Here is a 26,715-nt window from a genome sequence, read left to right on the forward strand (position 1 = left end):
GCGTAGAGTTTTAAAAGCCAGGGAGGTTGAAAAAAAAACCTTGTTGAGGCATACCTCCACTCTGAAGTTGCGTATACGGCCGTCTGTTTTTGTAGGTGTCCTAGAGGTTGATTGTTTAGGTATGCTGTGCACATCATCAACGCAGGATCAGGTTACCTATCTGATGGTGGATGTACCCTGATAATATACTCTATAAGGAATGACTTAAGGGCCTTTTACATGGGACAATTTTCGCACAAAATTCATATCACTTTGAGCGATAATCCCAGTGTCTAAATGCACAGTCAACATGTAGTATTCCTTTACAGTTTACTGGTCGGTCACTTTCAACCATCATGAAAATCATTGCTGAATTGCTGACTTCTCACTGAGTATAAATGCTTCTCGCTCAGCACTTTACATAGAATGTGAAGCGCTGAGCGAGAAGTCGGTGAGAAGCCAGCGGTGATCTGCCTGCCTAAATGTTCTGCATGAGCGCTAACAACCTAGTGGTGATATTAGCGCTCTTGCAGTCGTTAAGATGACTGTCGTACAATCTAAATGGAACATTACTCAGCACTACAGAACACACAAAAGGGCTTCTTTACTATTCAAAATACACGTTTTCTAGAGCAAATCACGCCAGAAAATTGCCTCATATGCTTTGCACCACATTTCATATATGTTTTTAGATATTTTCAGACAGTTTTTCGAACTTGTCCAAAGAAGGGGTGCACTAAAGTGAACAAAAAACTGTGTCAAATTGTAGTGAACTGCGCCAAAATTTTGGCACAATTTTTGTTCTAAACTAAGCCAACTAATAGGTGTTCTCAACTGAGACTAGACAGTCATCATTCAGCAAAGCTACTGTGATAGATCTGGCTAAATTTAAGACTGTCTAGTCTAAGTTTGCAATATCTAACTTTTAGACCGTATTGGTAAATAAGCCCCATTGTGCTTTATAAAGTAATTAACAAATGCACTTGTTTATGGATATTCAGGTATTTAAATCATATTGATTACTTTATTTGAGTGAAGATCTTTGCGCTTGTAGCATTACGCTATGATGTGATCATGTAATGCATATTAACTAGCATGTGACTATGACACAGTGGTTTGAATAGCCCACAGTATATTGCCGTCTTGTTTTCTACCCTGTTTCCCTAAAAATAGGCCCTACCCTGATTTTTAGGGATTTTCGGGGAGGCTTGACATGTAAGCGCTGCATTGTTTGGCTGACAAGCGCTCGAGAACCAATCAGAGCCATTGCTTCCTAGAAGTGGGATTTATGAATCCCATAACAGGGAAGCAATCTTCTGTGGGTAGCCGAGGACTGCAAGAAGCGCATCAGAGCTCTGGAGAGCAGCAGAAAGACCTGGTCTGAGCCTGCTGGGTAAGTATAATAAGACACCCCCAGAAAATAAGACCTAGCGCTTCTTTTGGGGCAAAAATATATATAACACATGGTTCTTTTTTCAGGGAGATACGGTATTATAGGAACACTGATTGGATGCCATGAGGGAAATTTATAAAACCGTCTAAAACGAAAACTGTCTTTGTTAAAAACAGCAACCAATCACAGCTCAGCTTTCATTTCATACTCTGCCTTTGAAAAATGAAAGTTGCTCTGCTATCAGTTGCTATGGGCAACAAAGACAGTTTTCATCTTAGACGGTTTTAAAAATCTTCCCCAGAGTGTTTCTAAAAGTCTGGCAGATATACAGAGTTAAGTGCAATGAATAAGGACATGGTACATTGTCTGAAAGGCATTTGTTTGGGATATCAGTCTTTGAATTTTAATGGTCTTCAATGAAAGATCTTTTCTCTAGTGTCTGTGAAGCTGGATATTTTGTGTTAATTCTACTCCCTGGCTGTGCTTCAGACAGTGTGGCTATGAGAACAGGTCCTTGTTTTGTTCTTACTATACATGGGAGAAATGTCTGCATCTGAATGGAGTGTCTAAAAATCCTTGAACATGCTACTAGTGTATAGAACAGTTTTTCAGTAAATGTCTGCAACAAATCTGCTGCATGTGGACAAACCCTAGAGGCTACCATTTTAATAACTCCAATAAAATCTTTGATTATCAATACATTATACCTTCAGTATGCAATATCTGATTAATGTGTATATGATATGCACCATCAATCTTTTTCTTATTATTTTATAATTTTGATTAAAAAAATATTGCAAAATTAGAATTTGCAAAAATATTTGTCCCATACAACCTTATCAAAAGGTATATATTAACCATTTTTTATCTGTTATTATTTCCATGCTTACATCACAGAAGGGAAAATATAAAAACATAAACACAATCACAGAAAACGGCCATATACTTACTGACTAAGGAGGGCAGATAGCTGCATCCTCTCATCATGCAGGTAGCAAACTACCAAATGAGGGAGCTAATTGCACCTGTGAGGGACACCGTTGAGACAGCCACTCACACAACCTCCTATACAGAGGGGGGTGGCTGCTTGGTGTATACTCCCACACAGAGTGGATACAGAGTGGCAGACCCTCTTATACATGTAGTGCACCATGCAGACTATGTGATTCTGTTTTTTTGTGATTGTGTTTATTATTTCCATACTGACTCACACATACATACTTTTTGCAGTGACAAATGTTTCATTCATTATTTCCCCCAAATATTGGATATTTTCCCTAGCTCTAATTACAACTGAAAATAACAATGTACACAATTGAAATAATGATGCTATACAATTTTATGAATGAGAGTATTTAGTATTCAGTTTTATAGAGACAACCCCCTTCATATGCCCTTTTAGGTTATTTAGACCTTACGGAGGATGCCCCTCCACTTGCGTTTCACTATTATGAGTTAGAATAGAAATCTATTCTGCATAAGCAGCTCCTGTTCTTGTAGACTTGACAGTCTGGTATTACAAGGATAGTCATTCATCTGAATGGTCACCATGTAATACAATATCTCCCTAGCAGTGAATAGTAAAATAATGACTCTCTAACACCAAAATATCAGATAAAAATAAGAATAACTTGCCAATGCAAGACGTCAAAACACTTTATAACTAAACCATTAGCTGCTTTTTAATTGGCTAAGGGTGGTGTTACACAGGTGCATAAGTGCCCAGCAGTCGTCCCAAGACTTATAGCTCCTGTGCTTTCACATAGGAGCAATAGTAATACAGTAAATGGAGGTGGAATGCACTGGCGATTTCTTCCAACTGACTGCCTGTTTATACTGAGCAAGAAGTTCTGCCTTTACATAAAATAACTTGTGATTGTTCTCAGTAAGAGAAACCAAGTAATCTTATAGATATGATACCTTTTAATGGCCAACAAAAATACATGATGTTATACCGAGCTTTCAAATCTACTCAGGGTTCTTCCTCAGACATAATGGAACAGATGTAAAGATGTATTTATATAAAAACATATAAACATGATCACATGGGAGGGCACAAACATGGTGTTATTAATTTGCACTCATAAATTCCAGAACAGGATAGGAAGGCACAGACATGGTTTGATTAATTAGCACTTAAATACCAGAAAGGGATGAGCATAACAGTAAATACTTAATTAGTCCAGTGACAAGGAATGTGAAGGTTTTATGGTCTCTAAATTGATGTTAGAGGGTCACCATCAAGCCAACATGTTACCTCTACTCTGGGTTTGTCATGTCTCGTAATCTCCACTGATGTAAAATCCCCCCTCTGAGATTGACTCCGTTTTTGATCAAACGTGGTTATAAATTTATATTCCCAAATTCTTCTGTGACGTTGGGACTTTAAATTGCCTTTAAGTATAATAACTTTCATATGTTGTATATTGTGTCCATGGCTAGCACAATGCTTTGCCACAGATAATTCTTTATTTCTCTCGTTAACCGTGTGTCAATGAGACCTCATCCTGGCTTTCAGTTTTTGTCCTGTTTCCATAACATAAAGGCCCCCAACAGGACATTTACTGCAACGGATTGGAAACACAATATTGGACATGGAACATGTGAATGTCCCATAATTTTGTAGTCTTGATGTGTGTTGGGGATTCGTATCCTGTCTGCGGTCTGTACATGTGCGCAAGTCTTGCAGCTCCTTACATTGGAGGGATAATGTAACTCTTCTATAATCCTGGACGGGTTCTCCGGTCTGTGCATTGCTGCAGCATGCAAAGTTTTCCTTGCGTACTACCTTGCAACTAGTATAGAGAATTGAATAGGACAATTTCTGGTCATACATAGTAGCCGAGGAGACATTCTGTTTAGCTATAGTCTCCATGTAACTTGGTATGAAAAGACCAGGTGATCTAGTCAAAACATCATGTCAGTGTCTTATAGTACATGCAATAACCAACAACTTTTGACTTGTGTTTTTCTCTGAAACTCTTCCTTTTCTACGCTTCTGGAGAAAATCTGAATGATTCTGAAATGTTCAAGAAAATATCAACTATTCAAATTACTATCTTATATGTATCCAATTGTTCAGATCACCACAATGACCCTACCAAACTATGAGATAATCCCTCTTCATGCAACTTTAAATTGCTTCATAACTAGTCTGTACTTCCTGGTTGCTGCTGACCAAGACATGGCTGAGCAGTCACAGGTCCTGGTAAGCAACAACCAAGAAGTACAGAGTGGCTGTGAAGCAATTCTGAATACTGGGAAAACCCCTTTAATGTCGCATTTAGATGGGACAACAGTCATCTGAATGACTGCGTGACTGCTGTTGTCAACGCTAAGGTCGCTAGCGCTCGTGCAGAGTGTTTAGACAGGCAGAGTTTGCTGCTGGATCGCAGGCTTCTTGCTCAGCGCTTCATATTAAGACTGAAAGTCAGTGATAACGAGAAGTGAACGAATAGTAAACAAATTTTGCATTTACACGGGACAATTATCACTCAATTTTGTTTGAATGAATTTTAACCAATAATCGTCACGTGTAAATGACCCTTAAATATCATTTAGATATAACTGCTCATTTTGGACAACACTAGTTTAAAAAGGTTTAAAAGTTTGACACTTTAAATTTAGATAATACATCCCTACTTACAGTAGTTAACACTAAAGAAACAAATCCTAATCTTGTATACAGTAAATTGCACGCTTTACACTTAAATTAGAAGGTCACAGTAGGCATCAAACAAAGCCAAGTGTCTACTGATAAATGTATGTAGGTAACATGTGGTTGATGTAGTGCAAAGAGTGAATCACGACAAACTAAGTATACAAAGTAGAGATAGCAGTACCAGGCACCAGAACATACTGAAATGCTAATCGCTATGTGTTCTGCAGCTCCTATATACTGCATGGTGATGGATTATCATTATGAATTGAATAGCAGAGATATCAGTGTTATTTAGACAATGTGACATTACAGTTTGATGAGGTTAACAAGCCTGCATACAGCATCAGTCATACAGAATGATGATTAAATGATGCAGATCATGTATTATGTAATGTACAGTACATAACTTCCCAAAAGTACTACAGTATCTGCTATCTTCTTATAAACATAAATTAACCACAGAAAAATAAATACTTTTATCTTGTCAACATAATTTATTTTGATATAAAAACATTTGCAAGCCTACCACCCACAGGCATATTGACAAATAATAATCTTTATTTATATAGCGCCAACATATTCCGCAGCGCTTACAAGACAGGGGGAATAAAAACAAAACCATGGTTACATGAAGTGATCAATTGATGGAAACAATAGGGGTGAGGGTCCTGCTCCAACGAGCTTACATACTACAAGTAATGGGGTGATACAGAAGGTAAAGGGGCTAGAGATGTGCACCGTATTCCGAGATGCAGAGTGAGGAGTGCTATACACATACAATATGACAATAGTCAAATTGGGCCATATAGTGGCTAAATCGGTATAACTGCAGAGGGCAATTGATTATGGCTAGCAAGGATTGCAGTCTGTAGGACAGGGAGCATGTTATCAGGTGGAGTACTGAGGGTTTGGTTTAAGGGATATGGTATGCCTCCTTGACGAGCTGTGTTTTTAGAGCACGTCTGAAATTTTGTGTGTCAGTGATTGCCCAGATCACTACACTGTTATTGTACTCCCTCCATATGTTTAGCCTATATTTCTAATATTGAAACTCAGTTATAATTTTATATCTAAGATTTTGTCATTGCATGTTAATTGATTCTCAGAGCTTTTTTTTACATGCATCACGTGACTGTCTTTATTCTTACATATAGTAACACTTTATATATATATATATATATATATATATATATATATATATATATATACACTGCATACATTGAATAAAGCTTTTAACAGTGATAAATCATATATAAATATTTGATGTCATAAACATTATTTGATTCACTCTGATAAGGAAAGACTTTTGCAAACTGTTAGTGTAAAAAAATATTTTCTATAAGATTTGCATTTAGGGTCCAATTTTTTAGTTAGAGGTAAGCTGAGCTCAGGAGATTAACTCTCACCACAACAACACTTAGTGTGATTAAAGTAATTTGTTTATTGATTGACAGCCAACAGTTTTTATAGGGGCACATGCTTCAATTACAATAATTCAAATCTATTATAATTTATTTATTACCATTGGACAAAAGAAACAAACACAATATGAATATGTAAGATAATAATAATAATAATAATAATAATCTTTATTTGTATAGCGCCAACTTATTCCGCAGCGCTTAAGATAAGGAATTTAACATCTAAAATACCAGGCAAACGCATGCAAGCGCAGAAAAAATCATATGTGATTAACATCTTGGAACAGTAAATCTAAACAATAAGGGTGAAGTGACACGAACGTATATCAGCTCGGTTTTTACGCCGAGCCGATATACGTTGTCCTCGTGTGCAGGGGGGGGGGGGGATGGAAGAGCCAGGAGCAGGAACTGAGCTCCCGGCCCCCTCTCCGCCTCCTCTCCGCCCCTCTGCACTATTTGTAATGGGAAGAGGCGGGTCAGGGGCGGGGCTAAGTTTCTGTGAATTAGCCTCGCCCCCGTCCCACCTCTCTCCATTGCAAATAGTGCAGAGGGGCGGAGAGGGGGCAGAGAGGGGGGTGGGAGCTCAATTCCTGCTCCTGGCTCTTCCATCCTCCCCCCCCCCCTGCACACGAGGACAACGTATATCGGCTCGGCGTAAAAACCGAGCCGATATACGTTCGTGTCACTTCACCCTTAGTTGTTTAGAGAGAATGTTTAGGAACATATGTAACAGCTAGAAACATGTCAGTTTGACCCACCGGCCAGTCTAAATGCCACATAGCTATCTTCTGGAGCAAAAGCCTTAGTCATTCACTCAAGGCTTATTGAATACCTATTTAATATCTATAATTTGTCAAGGAGGTGGAAAAATAAATATAATGAAAAGGGGCATGCATACAAGATAGCTAGGGGGAAACGAAAGATATAAGATAGAAGACAAAGTCATATTCATTTCACTAACAAAACATTGCAGGTTCTGTGAGTCCTTTCCTGAAATGTCCCAGTACCTTAGGACTCATCACAGATGAATAGCCATTGTCTGGAAATATAGTGAAAAATAATCCTACTTCTGTAATAAATCACTTATACTGTACAGTATGCAGTTTATAACATAGACACATCATGCAAAAATATTGTATGGACATTACAAAGACTCATAGCTAATGTTACAGTTACTAATGTGTACTGCCACATAGCTGACACTATTCATGGTCATCGCATTGCCTAGGAATTTATATGGGTACTGCTATTGTCAATATTATTGGAAGATATGGTTTGTAATGCTATTTATACACTGTTGTATCTGGCACTGTTAAGGGGGACTTAAAGAGCTGATATTATTAATTATTACCAGTATTATCTTCAGGTATAGTTGTAGAGAGTTAACGTGCCCATAAACTTTTAAAACACTTGTTGAGCCAACACCTATTCTTCCCATACACATGCATAGGCTGGTGGCTTATCTCCTGCCAGGGTAAAAGGATGTGGTGTCAAAATTCAACATGTTTGAACCTTCCCTCCATGACATCAACTCTTGAAGGAGATTTGCCGCCATACCCGATTATCACACTGTCCTGCTAAAATAAGTGGGTTCATCCAACATTACTTTAGTGTGTATGGAGGTGTTGAGATGTGTGGCCAGGAGTAGGATTAGGGCACATAAGTAATAATAATAATAATCTTTATTTGCATAGCGCCAACTTATTCTACAGCGTTTTAGACAGCATAATAAATGTCCTGTATAGTCAATTTTCCTGTATCTAGTAGAGAAGTATGAATGGTAGCAAATTCAATACTATAGTAACAATACAGGACATTTATTATGCTGTTGAGATTTGTTCTTTGTAACTTTATTTAACTTGTTGTTCGCTGTTCCAGGAATGTTTATACTGTAGCAAAGTAATCCTCCCTCCAGGTAAATAATACAACTACTAGGTACTAGAATGTTATTTCAGGAATAAGATGCCAAAGTATTTCGGCATTGCAAGTGAAAGATTATGAAGGGATATAAATCCAACAGCCTAGAAAGTGAAATTGAACAGTGGCAGCCGTACGCGGAGATTACATTACACCTCTGTGTTATTTTATAGGAGGTGGTGAAATTGAAACTGAAATAACACATTATATTCATGTTTATATTACTTTGGAATCTACTCGTAAAACAGATGTTGGAGAATATGTATGGTTACTTGTGCGCATATTGTGGTTACTCGCGGTTGTAATGGTTTCATATTCACTTGACCTTGTGATAAATGTTATCTTTGTGATAGATAAACTTCTTGTCGAAAAGTTTACTTTAGGCACATGTTTGTCCAAGTAATGTGCCCTCAGCAGTCCTAAATGTAGATTTTCCAGATGACTTAAGCCCTAAAAGTGAGACTGATTCTGTTTAGCAAACGGAAGAATTTTAATTGATCATATAGATAACATTAGTTGATACAGTTAATTTGTATATCCCTTCCATACATTGAACAGACTGGAGTTTGAAAATAATGGTGGCTTTATACGAGCATGTTTGCACGTGCAATGGGCAGAGAATAAAACCCATTGTTTTGAATGGATTCATCCTCCCTTTCTCATGCACATTTTTCACTTGCGCGCAAAAAAAAAACAAAAAAAAACACAGCATGCTTTATTTTGTGCACCAAAGGCACCATAGGAGTCGAAATCCCCGCAATTGAAAAACAAACTGCTCGATTTAACAAGGAAAGCAACACAATGGGGACTAATTAGGCTGCACAGACTCTTAAATCATGGCGCAGGCGTGTCCGGTGTTGAAGTGAACGGTTCCCAGCAGCACAAAAAACACAGTAAAAATTGCAGATCTTCACTGCACAAAAAGTGTGCTATTCCGTGCGTTTTTGTGCTTATGCTTATTTAAAGAAGCAATTATAGATATTTTTCGTATTATCTCATTACTGTTACGTCTAGTTCTTACCTGAAACAGAGAACCGTGAATAGGAGTCGTGCACAGGCATAGCCCAATGACTGGGAAACACCCAAAACACTCACCTAGGATACCTGCACGCATAAACAGATGGAATGACTACAGTATGTACGAGGTATTGGTTCATATTTTGGCCAACATACGAGGCTGCAACAAGGGTCCTTGTTGTCTCGTGGGTCCCTACCCTCACAAGACAACTTACCCCATGAATCCTACAATCTTGGCGATCGTCCAAATAGGGACAGCCCCACGTTGGAACCTAAGGACCGGGCTTACCCTAGATGGAAAACGATCCAAGTAGAACAGGACACAGTTAACATCAACACACAAGGGAATGCATGTCATACGGAACAGGACTGTTCACACTACATGTCCGGCCACCTCCACAGAACACAGGCCAACAAACCCTGAACAGGATTGTTTACCTCAAGTCTGGCCGTCTGCACAGACACACACAATACTTTGCTGTTCACACCTACAGCACAACATGCATGGATGCAAACACAAGGATATTATGAGGGAAATGAGGAAACCAGCACCCTCTAGCCAGAGGGGCTGGTGTTTATGTGCAGCAGACTAGTGGTGATTGGTTGGCTAGAGAATGCCACACCCAGTCAGCTCAATCATACCACACCTGTGACAGTGTGCTCTGGGAAAACCATACAACTACAGGACCCAGGAGTACAACCGAACAATTAGTTGCATATTGTTTTATTGTTCAAGACAACTCTTTGTACTTCTATACTTTTAGGAAATGGCCTTACTATTTAAAGCATACATAACACTTCAGATAACTTCCCACAATAAACTGCCGCTTGTGTACATTACATTATTTCTGCTCAGTATATGACTTGTATTTGATATTTTGCTGACTGTGTGCTAAATGGTGAAATTCAACTCCGATATCACAAGACTGCAAAAGAGCCAAGTAGCATACACCAGGATGTCACAAGGAAATATATGAAGCATGTATTAATACTGTACCATACAAAACATATGGAAACTCATCATTAGATGGCACGGGGAGGATGGCAACAAATGAAGAGAATGGTTATGATGAATAGAATGACACTGGCAGTAAAGACTGGGGCAGATGATTCAACTAAATTAACCTCTTAACGACCGCCCATACATCTTTTGACGGTGGTTGTTGAGGGGCTTTATTCTTCAGTGCCGTCTTTTGACGGTGGATGCATGAGAAGCCTGGTGCAGATCTTCCATGCCAGGGATAGGGGGTCCTGAGCTGTCTGATGACAACCAGGTACTTGCTCTAACAGCGGGGATTGAAGATCCCCGCTGTTTAACCCTTTTTACATTGCACTCAGTGCAACTATGGCATGCAAAAGGCTGATGTGATCTCGGGGTTCTAATGGGTTGCAACAGCACCCGAGGGCTTGAATATAGCCTTTGTGTCTGCTAGCTACAGTGGCTTATGAGGATCAGCCTCTGGCAGGGCTAAATTCTCATGCAGGTTCACAGCGAAATCCCTGGTTTTACAGGTGGAATTTGCGCAAAGAATTCTGCATTGGATTCCATGATGTCAACATATCTTTAGATTATATGTTATTTTACCCACTACTATTTTATAGAGTAAATATGGACCAGCTTCAGAATAATTAATTCCTGTGACTATTCAATCTTTAGGCTGCTTGGGAGCCACTTAACAATTCTTCATAACGTAGCTGTAGATACGTTAAATAAAATTAAATTGTTAACATTTCATTTTTACAGTTTGATTTACATGATGAAGATTTCGTTCTGTCGGCAAGCTTCTTCAACTTAAAAATTAGCAATCATCAGTTAGTAGTGCTGAGTTATAGTGGTGGTGACAAATACCCCAGCTGTAACTAGATAATTACCAAATCTAACCTTAGACCTCCACAGATCATGCACTTTCTCCTACTGCGTACTTGTCATCTCTTTTACGTCCTTCTACGGGAAGCTGATTTTCCTATAACTCTTCAGTTTAGATCCCACTGAGAATTTCCAAATATATTATTGATCCTCTTGTTTGTACAGCTGGAATTTTAGTTTGAATACTCATTAGCAGCCTTGACCTATAACAACAGATGTAGAGCATAGAACAACAGCATATTCTTAAGGATACTAAATTTTACTTTGACCCCCTGAATAAAAAAATAATTATGACTAACTTGAGATTGAGCTTTTCCAGTGCAAGCCACTGACATACTCACAAATTGAAATACTATAAAACTGTCATAAAGGAGTACAACATCAAGTCAGAAAACAGTCTTTAACTTTTCTTGTGGTTAAAGGAGTTCAATATTCTTATATAAATAAGAAATGTTATCTTTTTGTGAAAAGATTACACACTCAATGTTACCACATGAAATGTACACAAACATCTAACCAAGAGTTTCATAATAGTAATTCTCCAACAGCATAGACCTGTTGAGATATGTCAGCTTAAGGCTTCCTGTCCACAGGCGATATTACATTGCGTTATCCGCGGCGATAATCTGCACGCGGGTAACACAATGAGCGCTTTCCATAAGATAACTATGGAAAGCACAGCCCGATGTACAAGAGCAGATAATCACTGCGATTTTCTGCTGGTGTATAAAAATCGTGGCCTGCTAAGATTTGGCGGCGATGAACCTATCATCAATAGGTGACTTTAGTGTTCTCGAAAACTCTATGCCTGTGAACAGCCGGCCTAAAGCCGAATGCCCACAAATGGATTATCGCTGGAGAAATCATGGCCAGACACCTGACACAAATTCCGCAGCATGTCCATAGACATGCTGTGTTAGATGATTCTCCCCTGCCCGCGAATGGAAATCAACTGTAATTTGCCACTCGTGGGGGAGAATCGTAGAATGCTCTATTCTGCGTGGAAAAAAACATGGACGATACTTCAGCAGTGTGAGCTCACTGGAAGAATTGCGGAAATCCGCGTCACTGTATGCGCGCCGGCTTGCCGGATGAGACACTCATAGTGGATCCAGAGAGGTGAGTATGGTGTCTCTGGGGGGCACCGGGTCTGATTCCGCTGCAACATTTCACGGAATCTGACCCGGCCGTGGGGATGAGGCCTAAAGAGTAACTTTGAGTTTGCATTTTATAATTTTGTAAAATCTGGTTCTGGTAAAAGCATAATGGAAATTGAAAATGATTTAAGATTAGTGATGAGTAATTAGTGCAATCATCGATTCGTGTCAGCATTGGGCCGATTTCACAAGAATCATTGTGAATTTGGATGCTGGTTCTGACTCCCATTAAGGTCGATGGGAGTAAAAATCAGGTTGACTAATTGGCTCCTTAGAAGGTCCCCAATGCAGCTAAAGCACCCCAAAATGCATGGGAACACAGCCACACAACTTGGGAACACTGTGATCCTCCCAAAAAGTGGTAAAAATAGCATACAGTGGTGTAGAGGATCAATAATAGTACAAGTGACATCACTGAAAAGGCCTACATAGGGTCTCCTAAAGCAAAAATTGCACCACGGAAGACAATAGGCGTGCTGCTTGTTTAAAAAGCATTGTAATAAAATTTGCAAAGCACAAATTCTATGAGGTGGACAGAACAGTCAAACATGGACTTTCTTCAATAAAAAGCTGTAGAGCTTAAGCTGCTTCTTGTGCTTTAGAAAATGTATGTTTTTGGAGAAGTAGAAGGAAAAATGTTGGAATCAGTAGAAAAAGAGCAGCAGCAGTTCCACTACCACCACCAGCAACATGAGAGCTATAGCTCCATATATCCATATTTACATACTTTTTATTTGGGGGAAAGTAGGAGGAGGAAACATGGCGGAAGCAGGAGAAGGAGAGCATCACCACCACAAGCAGCAGCAACAGCACCTTGAGGGCAGAGTGTGGTCTTTCATATAAATCTATGCTCAGTCATATGTAAGTAAAAATTGTCAGCATGCTAACTAATCAGTGGAATCTGCCATTGGGGTGCAGAAGTCGGGTGAAACCCATGTCTGGCTCATTTTTTATAAACATCAGGCGATCCACATTGTGTCGGAACTGGCAGATGTGTCTGTCGGTTATCACATCCCAAGCTATGCTGAACACCCTTTCTGATAGCACATTGACAGCCGGTGAAGACAAGCCCCTCTAAAGCATATTGTGCAGGCTCTGGCCACTCATCCAGCTTAGACACCCAGAAGTCAAAGGGGCCAATACTATGTCTAAGTACATTCACATGGGAGCTCACAAACTCTTGGACCATCATTGATATGTGCTGCCTGTGACTGTCAGTCCTACCCTGTGCTTTCGCTGCAAGCTGGGATGGGCTGAAAAAATGATGGCATAACTCTGTTAGATTTTCCCTGCAATTTTCCCTGGTCATACTAATCAGTGCTTCATCACTGCTGACCATTTTGGTTGCTTTCTCAAAGCAGTCTAAGACAACACACATTTTTGGTCTGCAGCCATGCCACAGGTGTCAAGTGACCAACCTCCATACATATACTAATGGTATACAACATCTGGTACTCTGTGATCGCTCTCTGCTGCTGGCTTAGCCTCTGCAACATATGCAGTGTAGAATTCCACCATGCAAGCATGTCACAGATGAGGTGGTTGGGTGGTCACCAGAAGTGTCGCTGCCCCTCCACCAGACGAGGGGTAACTGGGTCTGAACACCGAAAGTGTGAGCAGTTTCCTGGCCTTTTCCAGCAGTGGAAGCAAATTGGGTAATTGTTCAGGAAGCATTGCACTACCAGGATCATCACATGAGGCAGTCAAGGTGCATGTGAAAGATTGTTGAGGCAAAGGGGTGCCAACAGGTAGGCTCTATTGTCATACATGACCTAGCCTGTCCTCATATTGTGTGTCAGCCAAATGTCAGCCTGGGCCCGCATAGATGTCAGATATATGAGTTTTAGGACAACATTTTGGTATTTACCATGTGCCACAACGCTTGGGGGTACCATGAATTGTGGACCACCACTTATGACCTCACGCTCCTCTTGCATGACATTGACGCAGTGTGTTGTTAAGGGTATATAATGCCCCTGGTCATGCTTGCACCTCCCAACTGACACCATTCTTCAACCCCAGGAACACATTATTACTCAGATGGCTATACGTGGTAGGGACAGCTTTTTGGGCAAAGAAATGGTGTCTGAGCATTTGGTACTGTAATTTAGCATTGTGGAAGGTATCTGTGTTCACTAGCCTAAAGAGAAGCATTTCCATTACTATCAGCTGTCCAATGCTTGTGTTCAGGCTCTGTCCTCATGGAGAGTTGTGGTGGTACTTTTTTTTTGCCTTCCCATAGCTGGGGGATGGAGGGCTGGCTGCTGACCTGGGACATGCTGGAATAAAGGGTAGATATCAATGTCAGTGAAGGTAGCTCTGAAGCTTGCAGCCTGGTCGTCAAATGTGGAGGAGAGATCTGAAGTAGGCATTTTGCACAAAACTGCCTCTCTGTACTCAGAGGATACTGCATGAACAGGAAGGGAGATGGAGGAAATGCAGAGGAAGAGGGAGTAGTACGAAGCTGACACTTTGCCCTTTGGCCCAGGTGGGCTCTCCAAGGCAGCGGTTGTAGGTGTCCATGTGACTGTTCATATACGTTGAGTTGAGGTTGTTTACATTCTTGCCGCATTGTAAATGCTTACTGCAGATCTTATAGATGACCGCTCTTCTATCATCATGTATGGTTTCAAAGAATGCCCAGGCTGCACAACTCATGTGAGCAGAACTAGTTATGGACCTGATGATGCTGCTGCGACTAGTAGTAACTTAGAGTGGTGGCACTGGCCTTTTGTTTTTCTCTAACACCTTCTCCCTGTCTTAGCATGATGCTGCCCTGCAATGTCCGCCTCTTCCTCCAGGACAAATGGCATAAACAAAAAAAAAACCTTAAATATATTGATTTTGTATTTTGTGAAGTTTAAGTATGGTATGTATTGTTCTTAGGGGTAAGAGGAACAACACTAGGTGTTTTCACCTCACACATTCTAATATCACATGTGTTTTGATTTGCCCAAAGTAAAACTTTGAATTTGAACTGAAAGAATGCTATTGATCAACTGCAAAAGTAAATTAAGAAAGAGTTTTTGTACTATGAATACATCTGTTTCTGTGAGTGGGAATTGTGGTTTATTACTGCAGGGCAGGACAGAGAGTGATAATGACCAATTATTTTACTAAACTCTAATCCAATCCATGAAAATTTCCCCAAGATTTAATGTGGATTTAAACAAGCAGTTAAAGAAAAAATAACTGTGTTCCAACATGTCCAAACATGTAAAATGTTTCCTGTCTTTATAATAAGTGTCTATTCCAGATCTTCCAACCGTAGGATGCAAGATAATTGGCCTTGTCTTCAAAGTGAGACAAGTAAATTATAGCACATACCCTACCTGCTGCGGAGTTATTCAGGAGGAACAGCCAAGTATCCCTAGAATAGACACCCAGCACTTAGTACATAACAAATGATTCATATACTCACTGTATGATTAACATTTTAACGGAAGACTAATGTTAATGTTAGTTATTCACTTGATTACTTTTTTTGAACCATAAATCAGATATATGTGACCAATTTTTATGTAATGATTAAATAGTATCAGTTTTTTTACATTACTCAAATTCCAATTTAGAATGATGTCATTTTTTGCATCACATTCTCTGATCACATTAATTTTGAAACTTCCTTCAGAGCTAGATGTTGGGAGAATTCCCAAATGTATAAAAAGTGGTACAAGTTTTTCACTGCATGCCTCTGTATGGAAAATGGCAGCCTGCTATGCTATTACATACAGCTGAGAAAGGAGAATCTTTCGGCATGCTCAGGCTCTGATTCCAGTCAATTAACGCCTTAAATGTCGTGGTCAATGAAGGACAGCCATCTATGCTAAATGCACAGTAATTAGCAAAAAAGAACCATGGCACTCACTCGACCCCGCCAGAAAAGAAAACATGGGGGGGGGGGGGGGGGAGGGACAGAGAGAAATTCAAAAGGTTTCCTTCTCTGTAGTGAAAAATATTCATGCAAAGCCAGCAACGGGGCTATGGACCTAAGCCCCTTCCACGATCCCAATATTATAGCAAAGCTGTGGCAGCTGCCACAGCTTTGCTATAATATTGGGATCTATGCTAAATGCAGCATCTAATAGGCTTATAGAATATATGGCAATACCAAAGTATCCATGAAACAAAAAAGAAATCAAAAAGTTGTAGGGACCACAAAATGGTACCAATAAAATCTATAGCTCATCCTGCAAAAAAAGCCTTCACATAACTCTGTCAACAGAAAATAAAAATGGCACGTGTCTTTGAATGCATCAATCCAAAAAAATAGTTTGATATTGAACAAAACTTGTAAAACTATATAAATTTGGCATCATACTAATAGTTGTGACATGCAGAAATAACATGTAATTCAAACCACATGGTGAATGATGTAAAAAACAAAACAGAGTTACAGGTTTTTGTTAATCGTGCGTCAAAAAGGAAATAAAGAGTGATCAAAATGTCATATCTTTCCAAAAATGGCATCAATGAAAAGTACAGCTTATTCCACAAAACAATCAAGCCCTCATAAATCTCCATTGATAGAAAAATAAAATATTATGACTTTAGGAATTCAACTGTGCAAAAGCAATTTTTTTTCTAGAATAATATTTTTAGGGTGTAAAAGTACTAACATAAAAATGCTATGTAAATTCAGTATTGTCATAACCGTGCTGACTCAAAGGGAATAATGCTATAATGTTATTTAGGGCTTATTTACATGAGCGTATATTGGCCACCGTTTTCACGGCCGGCCGAGATACACTTCCATCTGAGCAGTCCCCCCCCCCCTTCCTTCCCCCTCACCAGCTCTCTGCCTCTCTCTTCCCCTCCAAGCGGTTTGCAATGGGAGGGGGCGGAGCTAAGCTCCCACCCCCTCTCCGCCCCTTGTCCATAGCCAGCAGTGGCATTGGGCAGGACAGAGCGGAGCTTAGCTCTGCCCCCGCCGCGCCCACCTTCCATTGTAAACGCCGTAGTGGAGGAGAGAGGCAAAGAGTCGGTGAGGGGAAGGGAAGGGGGAAATTTCCGGACGATATACGCTCATGTAAATAACCCCTCATACTGTGTGCTGAATGCCATGAAGAAAAACAGCTCCAAAAAACTAATTGTAAAATCACAGTCAAATCTCTAGTTTCATTGGTAATCCGTCTAAAAGCAATCGGCCAAACTTGAAACCAATGAACCTCGATGTAATTGTTTCTATTCGAATCAATGTAAATCCAATTAATTCGCTCTAGACATTCCAAAAAACACACCCAACCACATTTAATAGAAAATAAATGTTTTTTTATACCAAAAAAGGCAGCATAATGTAGAGCTGTGTGTTATCTGTGGTGTTACATAGGACTGCAGGCCACATCTACTGCATTATCTGTCCTAAGAGTTATCGCTGTGTGTTATCTGTGGTGTTACATGGGACTGCAGGTGGCATCAGTATCTGTTCTAAGAGTTATCACTGTGTATTATCTGTGGTGTTACATAGGACGGCAGGGGGCATCAATATTCACCTTTCAGGTGCTGTTGGGGTCCCCACCGCTGCTCTGGGACCTTCAGACTGGCTGCCGTGCGCTTGTCAAGCCGGCAAAGCATCTATTGTTAATGACAGCGATTGAATTCCCCGCCTCCCAGCAAGAGATTGCTCTGATTGGCTGAATCAGCTGACTGACAGCCCTTTTCTGCCGAACAATGGATATCAGTTCGGCTTGAAATCCGTCGTTCAGCGCTGATTACATTGTCTCAGCTGTAATCAGTGTGGCAGAACAAAGAGAACAGCGGTTTGTCTTCTGGATGAATTCAGCTCCTGGAGGCTCACACGCTACTACTTGTTCTAATAGGCATTAGTACCAATTAGTAGATTATGCAAAATGATCGGTCAAAAGCCATCTGTTGAGCGCTCATCTTTGTGTCTAAATGCACCTTAAAAAACCCTCCTACGACTATGTTGATGGAAAAATAGAATAAGCTGCGGGCTTGAATATCAGAATGATAAAAAAAAATAGAAAAATTAGTTGGTCATTAGGACCTAAAATAGGCTGGTCATTAAGGGGTTAAAAGGAAGTTGTATTTTCGTATAAGCACCATAAGCACTAGAGAGTCTGTGCTTGATCAGTCAAGTTGCTGCTTTTCTTGTATCAGAGTGGGCGCACAAACACTGTTCTCCATGGAAGTTCACAGGTACTGACTGAGGAAAAGAATCAAACTGATTGACCTAACACCTCCACAGGTGACTGCATGGAAATGGGGAGCCAGGTGAGTATAAAAAGTACATCCCTGGACTCCTTGTTTTCTGTCCTGTAAACACCAAACCTAATTTATAATGTACAAGGAATATTACTGCGCTCATAAGAGTTGATGAAGAAGATGGAAATGCATGTGACTTACACGAAAAAAGGAGGGGTATAAATGCCCAAATAGAGAAAACACCCCCCCCCCCCTTCCTTTACGGGGCAACATAAGTTGTTGGTTTTTCTACTGCACACTCGGACTACAGGTGCTTGTGAGCAGGTTACCCTTTTGGATCCCCCCCCCCCCTCCCCCATCCTTCCTTCCTGCTTGCTGAAAGTAAGCCTTACACTTGTTTTCAATTGTTTGGCATTTTGGGCACATATCTGATGCGCTGTCCTGTTTACACTTGATATTAAAACTTAGTTTGTGGTGCTTATAGGATGTGATAGGTTTATTTTAAGTACTGACATTAGGCATTATATAAGTTTATACATCCTGTCATTGTTAAATAAGCTTAGGCAGAAGCTAAAGAAATGATAAAAATTAGGCTGTTTATGGCTGCCCACAGAAGCTTAAAGGGGTTGTCCCGCGGCAGCAAGTGGGTCTATACACTTCTGTATGGCCATAATAATGCACTTTGTAATGTACATTGTGCATTAATTATGAGCCATACAGAAGTTATAAAAAGTTTTTCACTTACCTGCTCCGCTGCTGGCGTCCTCGTCTCCATGGTTGCCGTCTAATTTTCGCCGTCTAAAATGGCCTAATGGCCAAATTAGACGCGCTTGCGCAGTCCGGGTCTTCTCCTGTTCTCTATGGGGCTCCGTGTAGCTCCGTGTAGCTCCACCCCGTCACGTGCCGATTCCAGCCAATCAGGAGGCTGGAATCGGCAATGGACCGCACAGAAGAGCTGCGGTCCACGGAGGTAGAGGATCCCGGCGGCCATCTTCAACCGGTAAGTATAGAAGTCACCGGAGCGCGGGGATTCAGGTAAGCGCTGTGCTGTTCTTTTTTTCAGTCCCTGCATCGGGGTTGTCTCGCGCCGAACGGGGGGGGGGGGGGGGGGGGTTGAAAAAAAAAAAAAACCGTTTCGGCGCGGGACAACCCCTTTAAGTAAGACAAGGTTCTTTATTGCTTTTCAAACAGTTCAATATGGTTTGAGGAGTTTATTAAGAGCTTGTATCAAATTTGCAATGACCTGATTTGGGAATTCAAAACCACTTGATTAAAATTAGCAGACATATCAAATACTTATCTGAAGCAGGCTGGGTGATTCTAGATTTTGAAAAAGATTTTATTTCTGCTCTATTTACTGGTATGTATTTTCTGAGAAGCAAAGATTAAGATTATAGTGATTGTTGGCAAAATTGTACAGGCTTAAATATTACTGCGAGATCTGTTTCATATTGGAAGCTAGTTATTTGACTGTGGGTCACCCATTACCAAACAGATTTTTAAGGAATGGGTAGAATATAAGAAGAAGTTAAATCCATGTAAGGCTAAACAATTCAAGTCCAAGTAAAAAGTACAAGAACTTTAGGGAACTTTACAAAATGAATGATCATAATTTTTGGATTTCAAAGGGGATTTTTAGGATATGGGACATGTTTCATAGATAGTCTTCAGTCTTTCTCACATCTTCAGAGGTAATTTGAGTTAGGCTTCTTTCACACGCTATGTTGGAGGCGAAAAACCTGGTCTTGTCTATAGCCATCAATGGGAGAAGGCGGGCATGAATCAGCACTTAGCTCTGCCCTGCCCACTCCCATTGCATAGACCGAACGGGTAGGAAGATAGGTAAGCTTGCACTGGCAAGGGGAGGAGAATAGAGGGAGGGAGTTTAGCAGCCACGCTGCTAAACTCCCTCCCACCTACGGCCGCTGCCATGGGCTCCCATTGGAGCCCATGCAGCGGCTGACTTATTCTGGCCCAAACATAGTTCCAGAACTATGTTTTGGGCCCGACGTAGAAACGTCCAGCGCTATATTGGCCGGGCGTTTTTACGTTTCACAAATACGCCCATGTGATCTGATGCATTGGAATCCAATGCATCAGATCACAGTGCATATTGGCCAGCCGTGAAAACGGCCGGCCGAAATGCGCTCATGTGAAAGAAGCCTCAGAGGAACAGTTTTCCACTATGAAAATTTTCTCCATACTGTGAATTCCAGTAAATCTAATGAATTTTCTATGGAAACATTTCCTCCTTTCCCACTGTAATCTTATAGAGATGGAGTTTAATGCCTAAAGTTGTCCATACATCTTCAACAGGAATCAGACAAACGATTGTTCATCCAGCAACTGTGTCTGCAGGATCCCTCAAACAGATGAATGTTTGGCTCGGCTGAACATCATTTATGTGTTAAGATGGTGGCTTATCTTGGCGGCTTATATCTACATGAGCAAAAGTATCATATGTTGAAATTCAACATCCTCCTTAATCCTTCTTTCCTCAGACATCATCTGTCAGAGGAAACTTGAAGCAGCCCCATACACATTAGAGAGTTGCACAGCCTCACCGTTATCTGTGAGTTCAGGCAACTAAAGACTAACGTGCATTGGGGGCCTTAAGCTGTACCAAAATTTAGCTGTAAAAGATGCTAAGGAAGTTAATCATAACTACAAGTTTAAATGGAACAATGAGATTGGGGAATTGTCAGATGAATAATGGCCTTTAAATCTTTGGAGAATTGTGGCATGAGATGAGTAATGTAATTTCTCAATTCTTTACATTGCCAAAAATTGTATTATACCCCAGTAATATTGTATAGGAAAATTAGATTTATTGTCCCAAATGTCAACGAGATAGGAGCAGTTTAGTGCATTTTCAAAGGCCCTGCCCAAAACTGGTACTATATTGGGACAACATTTTGGCATATCTGGGGAAAGGTTATAGTATTTAATTAGTAAATCAACCCATTTTACGTTTGCTGGGTGATGTCCCCCGTCTTCACTGTTCTTAAGTAGCAAGAATGGGTATATATTTAAATCCCTTTTCTCTGACAGAAATTAAATTAGCATAACTGCACAACAGATATAGTCCCTACTTTTGAAGAGAGGGGCAAAGTATGCATCAAATTAAAGCACCAGAATTTGACAATATTTAGTCTCTCCAGTCAGACCTTAAGAAATTTGTGTTCAACACATGAGAAAATATGGCATCCGTTCACCCTAGTATCCTCTTCCAAGCCAGATGTTTTACAATGGAAAATGGGTGGGTGTTGTTGAGTGACACAACCAGCGGCATTCACCAGCTGCATGTATTATTATGTGCTGACACCTATCATAGGTGCTAGCACAGTAGACTACTATTTCCACCATATTGCTGCTGGAGGAAAACAGTATTCTCAAAGTCACAGTGACATTTGTCACTATAGGAACCATCAAAATTGGAGAACCCTCAGTGATTAATTGAGCTGTATGGAGCAGATATGTTACCAGAAACATACAGCCATATACACTAGCACAGTGACCTGGCAATCTTCTGATCGTCAGGGTCATAGGCAGTGGAGGATTGGTCATCAATAATTCAGTTCTGGAAATGCTATTTAGTCCTGACTTCATATCTCAATTGACTTTCATACTACCAGTTGATTTAAGCTTAATATTGTACATGCAACATAGAACAATCACAGTCAATAAATTGTTTACTTTGTCCAGGAGTTAATAGCTCCTGAGATGGTGTTTGAAAATAGCAATCTCCTCTAAAGTAACTTGCAGGAACTTCGGGTAACCATTTGACTAAATCTGCTAACTAAAATATGCAATCACTGTCCCCTGAACAAACTATTAGAACAGTACCTATAGGAAGGCTGTACAGTGATAAACTCTAAATAATCATTTTTTTCTGGTATTGAGCCTGGGTGATGGCATTCACACACCACCAAAACTTCAGCACCCGGATATTGGTTGTCGGTCTATCTGCTGCTGCTGTTGATCTCTCTTCTGGTGACAGCTCAGCACTTGCAGTCAGTAATTGCAACTTACATTTCTTTGGCTGACCAGCAGACCTCCTTTGGGCACTCGTGTTGCAATGGCAAGGTGGTGCCAATTCAGGAAGCGGAGTTGCACTCTTTCTTTCTGGTACAGGATAACCCAGCTCTCCAGCAGCACTGGGATAGCTCACTCCTCAAAAGGTTCTTTGCTTTCCGCAAAAACTGCTGAGTTACAACTAAGCTTGGAAATGGCACCTGCGTTTTATACCTAGCCCAGCAGCCAGTCAACAGGCAGCTCACTCTCTGCTGATCTACAGCAGTAATGCTATAGAGTCAAAACACAGTCATGTGATCTCTCTAAAGTTTCTAGTGGGAACGTATATAAAGTTCAGCAATATAATACATAGATATATATGCATGGGTATTTAAATCTTTACAAACACACACAGTACAAGATTAGGAAAAATACAATAGATTAGATAGATAATTATGAGATAGATAGATAGATATGAGATAGATAGATAGATATGAGATAGATAGATAGATAGATAGATAGATAGATAGATAGATAGATAGATAGATAGATAGATAGATAGATAGATATAGAGGGGGCATCCACTATCTCTTTTAAGGCCTATTTAGACAGGATGAGTGTCGGGTAAACGATGCCCGACACTCGTCCCCGCACATACTCAATCTGGTACTGCTGCACGGGAGCTAGTATCGCTGGCTCACAGCAGGGTGGCTAGAGGAGATTTCTCTCCTCGTTCTCCCCGGCCCTCTCCATTGACTTAACATAGTGGCTGTTCAGTACTGAATGGCTGCTATTTACACTGAAGATCATCGTTCAGCTCTTGTCCATCGTTTATGCTGTATAAATGATGGATGATGAGCAGATCACTCATCGTTTAATGTAAATAGCAGCCATTCAGTATTGAACAGCCACCATGTTAAGTCAATGGAGAGGAGCGCCGGAGAGTGAGGAGTGAAATCTCATGCAGCCTTCCCACCCCCCTGCTGGCCGCTCTGTGCGTGAGCCAGTGATACTAGATCCTGTGAAACAGCATGGGAGCGAGTATGTGCGGGGACGAGTGTCGGGCATCGTTTGCCCGACATTCGTCCCGTGTAAACGGCCTTCACTTATGCTATGATTGCTGTTATTGTATGCCAATCCTTGGCCTGCTAGAATTTGTTACATGATTGACTGCATGCGTCTGTTGATAATGGAAGTGTAGCAATGTGAGAGGCCAGTGACTGCCAAAAGGATATAGTGGCAGGAGGAGTGAATGGCTGAGTAAGCAAATCTAAGCTGGTTACTGAGAATGGCACCATACTTTGCAGCAGAGGTCTGTTTGCACTTAGCAGGTAACATGTGCTAGGCATATGGATTCAGCTTTCCAAATAAGTACAAACAAAAGGAGAAAAGATTTATATTGAAAACACTGATGCTGGCGGTGCATGCTGCCAGTTTTGATAAAATAGAGCCATTCTTTTCAGGGTTGATATACTGTATATGCTACATATGCTGAACATGTGCTAACAGATAGGTACAAAGTATTGGACATCACATAGGATTCTATTGTTTGCAAGTTACCATGATATTGAATGTTTTTCACATGAATGTAACAGATTTATGACTTCTTGATGACAATATATTCGGTTTTGTTACATTTTATTGATCCTTTGTCAAGCAGAAGTCTAGTCCAGTTTTCTAACTTCTTCAAAATTGTAAAGCATAACACATTTCACATTATGTAATTAACTGTTCATCAGAATGAAATAGTTTTAAAACAAACGTAGCAAAAAAATACTTTTTTTAAGTGGATATTGGGCATACTGTTTAGTAAGTAGCGTTCCACTTTAGTCTTACAAATGTATGTGAAATGGCAGGAACACAAAACCATATGATGGATGCCAGGGGTATGCATTTACAATACCGCACTTTTAGGACTCATTCATATGAACTTAATTTCATCGCTTGATATGCAATGAATAGAGCTAATGAAAGTACATTGATTTTACTGACCCACGCACACCAGCATTTTTTTTGCATATAATACGTGCGTTCTATTTCACCTCTTATTAAGCGTGTATGGCGTTATTGTTCTCTATGGGTTATGTATTAAATGCTGTACGTATGCAATACACAACACCACTAAGAAACAGAGCAGGGAATTAAAAAAAGAAACTATTCACACTGCACATGATAAAGTGTGTGAGATGTCCCGTCATGAACTGCACAAGCGCTGCCCTATGCAGTGATACTTAGCTCATACAGCAATAAAACGCTGCATAATTCGAGCAATGTTTTATGCATATGACCAAATGAATGAGTCCCTAGGGGGTAAACAGATGGGATGATTTTGTCCTGCTATGCGGCCACGAAAAACACGTCTGCATAACGGGACAAAATAAAACCCTTTTTTTCAATGATTTTGTGTCCACTATTGGGATTCGTTAATACTATCGTTAATATTACAGGCGAGAAAGATAGGGCAGGAACTATGTTCCTGTTTTTTTTCAAATTTGCGGAATTTGAAGGTTGAAAGAAAAAAACGATTTTTACCTTGTTCAGGCACAACTACACTCCGCAGCAGCAAGCGTACTTGTGCATATTCCCGTGTGAAGAAACCCTTAGTCTTCTACAGGCCCTTATTGTTTCATCTCTATGTGCCTGCAATCCACAGGCTCTAGGAGATTTTTTCTGATGGACTATACTGCATACAATATTGCAAGGCAGTAAAGTTTCTTATAGGAGGTACCATGTGTCCATGCAAGGAACATAAAGGAGACCTAATAGTACAAGAAATGTGAGTACCTAGAATTGAAAATTCACTTAAAGGGGTTGTCTCGCGGCAAGCATCAAAATTTTACATTACCCCATTCCCCCTGTCACCCCCCTGGCATAAAATAGCAATTTAAAGCGGTTTTTAAACCGCTTGCTACTCACCGATCCGACGAAATAAGGAGTTTAAAAAATCTTCTCCCTAAGATGGCCGCCGGTCCTTTCCCAGGAATGCACTGCGGTTTTCTCCCATGGTGCACCGCGGGTCTTCTCCCATGGTGCACCATGGGCTCTGTGCGTTCCATTGCCGATTCCAGCCTCCTGATTGGCTGGAATCAGTACACGTGACGGGGCGGAGTTACGATGACGACGCGGTGACCAGCTCTCCGGCTCGAGCGGCCCCATTCACCAGGCAGAAGACCGCACAGCGCAAGTGCGTCTAAAAAAGCAAGAAGCCAGCGAAATTAGACGGAGCCATGGAGACGGGGACGCTAGCAACGGAGCAGGTAAGTGAATAACTTCTGTATGGCTCATATTTAATGCACGATGTACATTACAAAGTGCATTAATATGGCCATACAGAAGTGTATAACCCCACTTGCTTTCGTGAGACAACCCCTTTAAGCCCCATTTACACTAGACGAATGTCGGGCAAACAATGCCCAACACTCATCCCTGTGTGTACTCGCTCCCGTGCTGCTGTACAGGAGCGAGTACCACTAGATCGCTCAGCAGGGAGGCTGGAGGAGATTTCTCTCCTCGCTCTCCTCCCCTGCCTCTCTCTATTCACTTTAGCAGTGGCCGTTCAGTTCTTAATGGCTGCTGTTTACACTGAACAATTATCATTTAGGATTTTATGCAGCTTAATCAGTGGTCATTCAGTGTAAACAGCAGCCATTCAGTACTGAACGGCTGCTGCTAAAGTGAATGGGGAGGGGCGGGGGAGGAGAACAAGGAGAGAAATCTCCCTCACCCATCCCGGCCCCCTGCTGGCCACTCTGTGAGCGAGCGAGCGATACTCTCTCCTCTCTCACAGTAGTGTGTACACACAAGGACGAGTATCGGGCAAACTCGTCCAGTGTAAAGGGGCCTTTAGCATTGGAAAAGCATCTATCTTGGCAGCCATACAGTTGTAAATTACAGCACATAGCTTCCTGTACCTTTCAAGTCCATTAGACACTGCTTAGTTCGCAGTTAAGTGTTTCATTTAATTTTGATATTTATTCAAGCAAGCACCAAGTCATGACTGACTCCTAGGGTGTTTTCTTGGCAGACTGTTTTTGCGAGGGGGGGGGGGAGGTGGGGGGTTGCCATTTCCTTCCCCAGTCATCTTTTTACCCCCCAGTAAGCTTGGTACTCATTGTACTAATCTC

The sequence above is a fragment of the Eleutherodactylus coqui genome, chromosome 2 (assembly GCF_035609145.1).
Source record: "Eleutherodactylus coqui strain aEleCoq1 chromosome 2, aEleCoq1.hap1, whole genome shotgun sequence".
NCBI classification, from domain to species: Eukaryota; Metazoa; Chordata; class Amphibia; order Anura; family Eleutherodactylidae; genus Eleutherodactylus; species Eleutherodactylus coqui.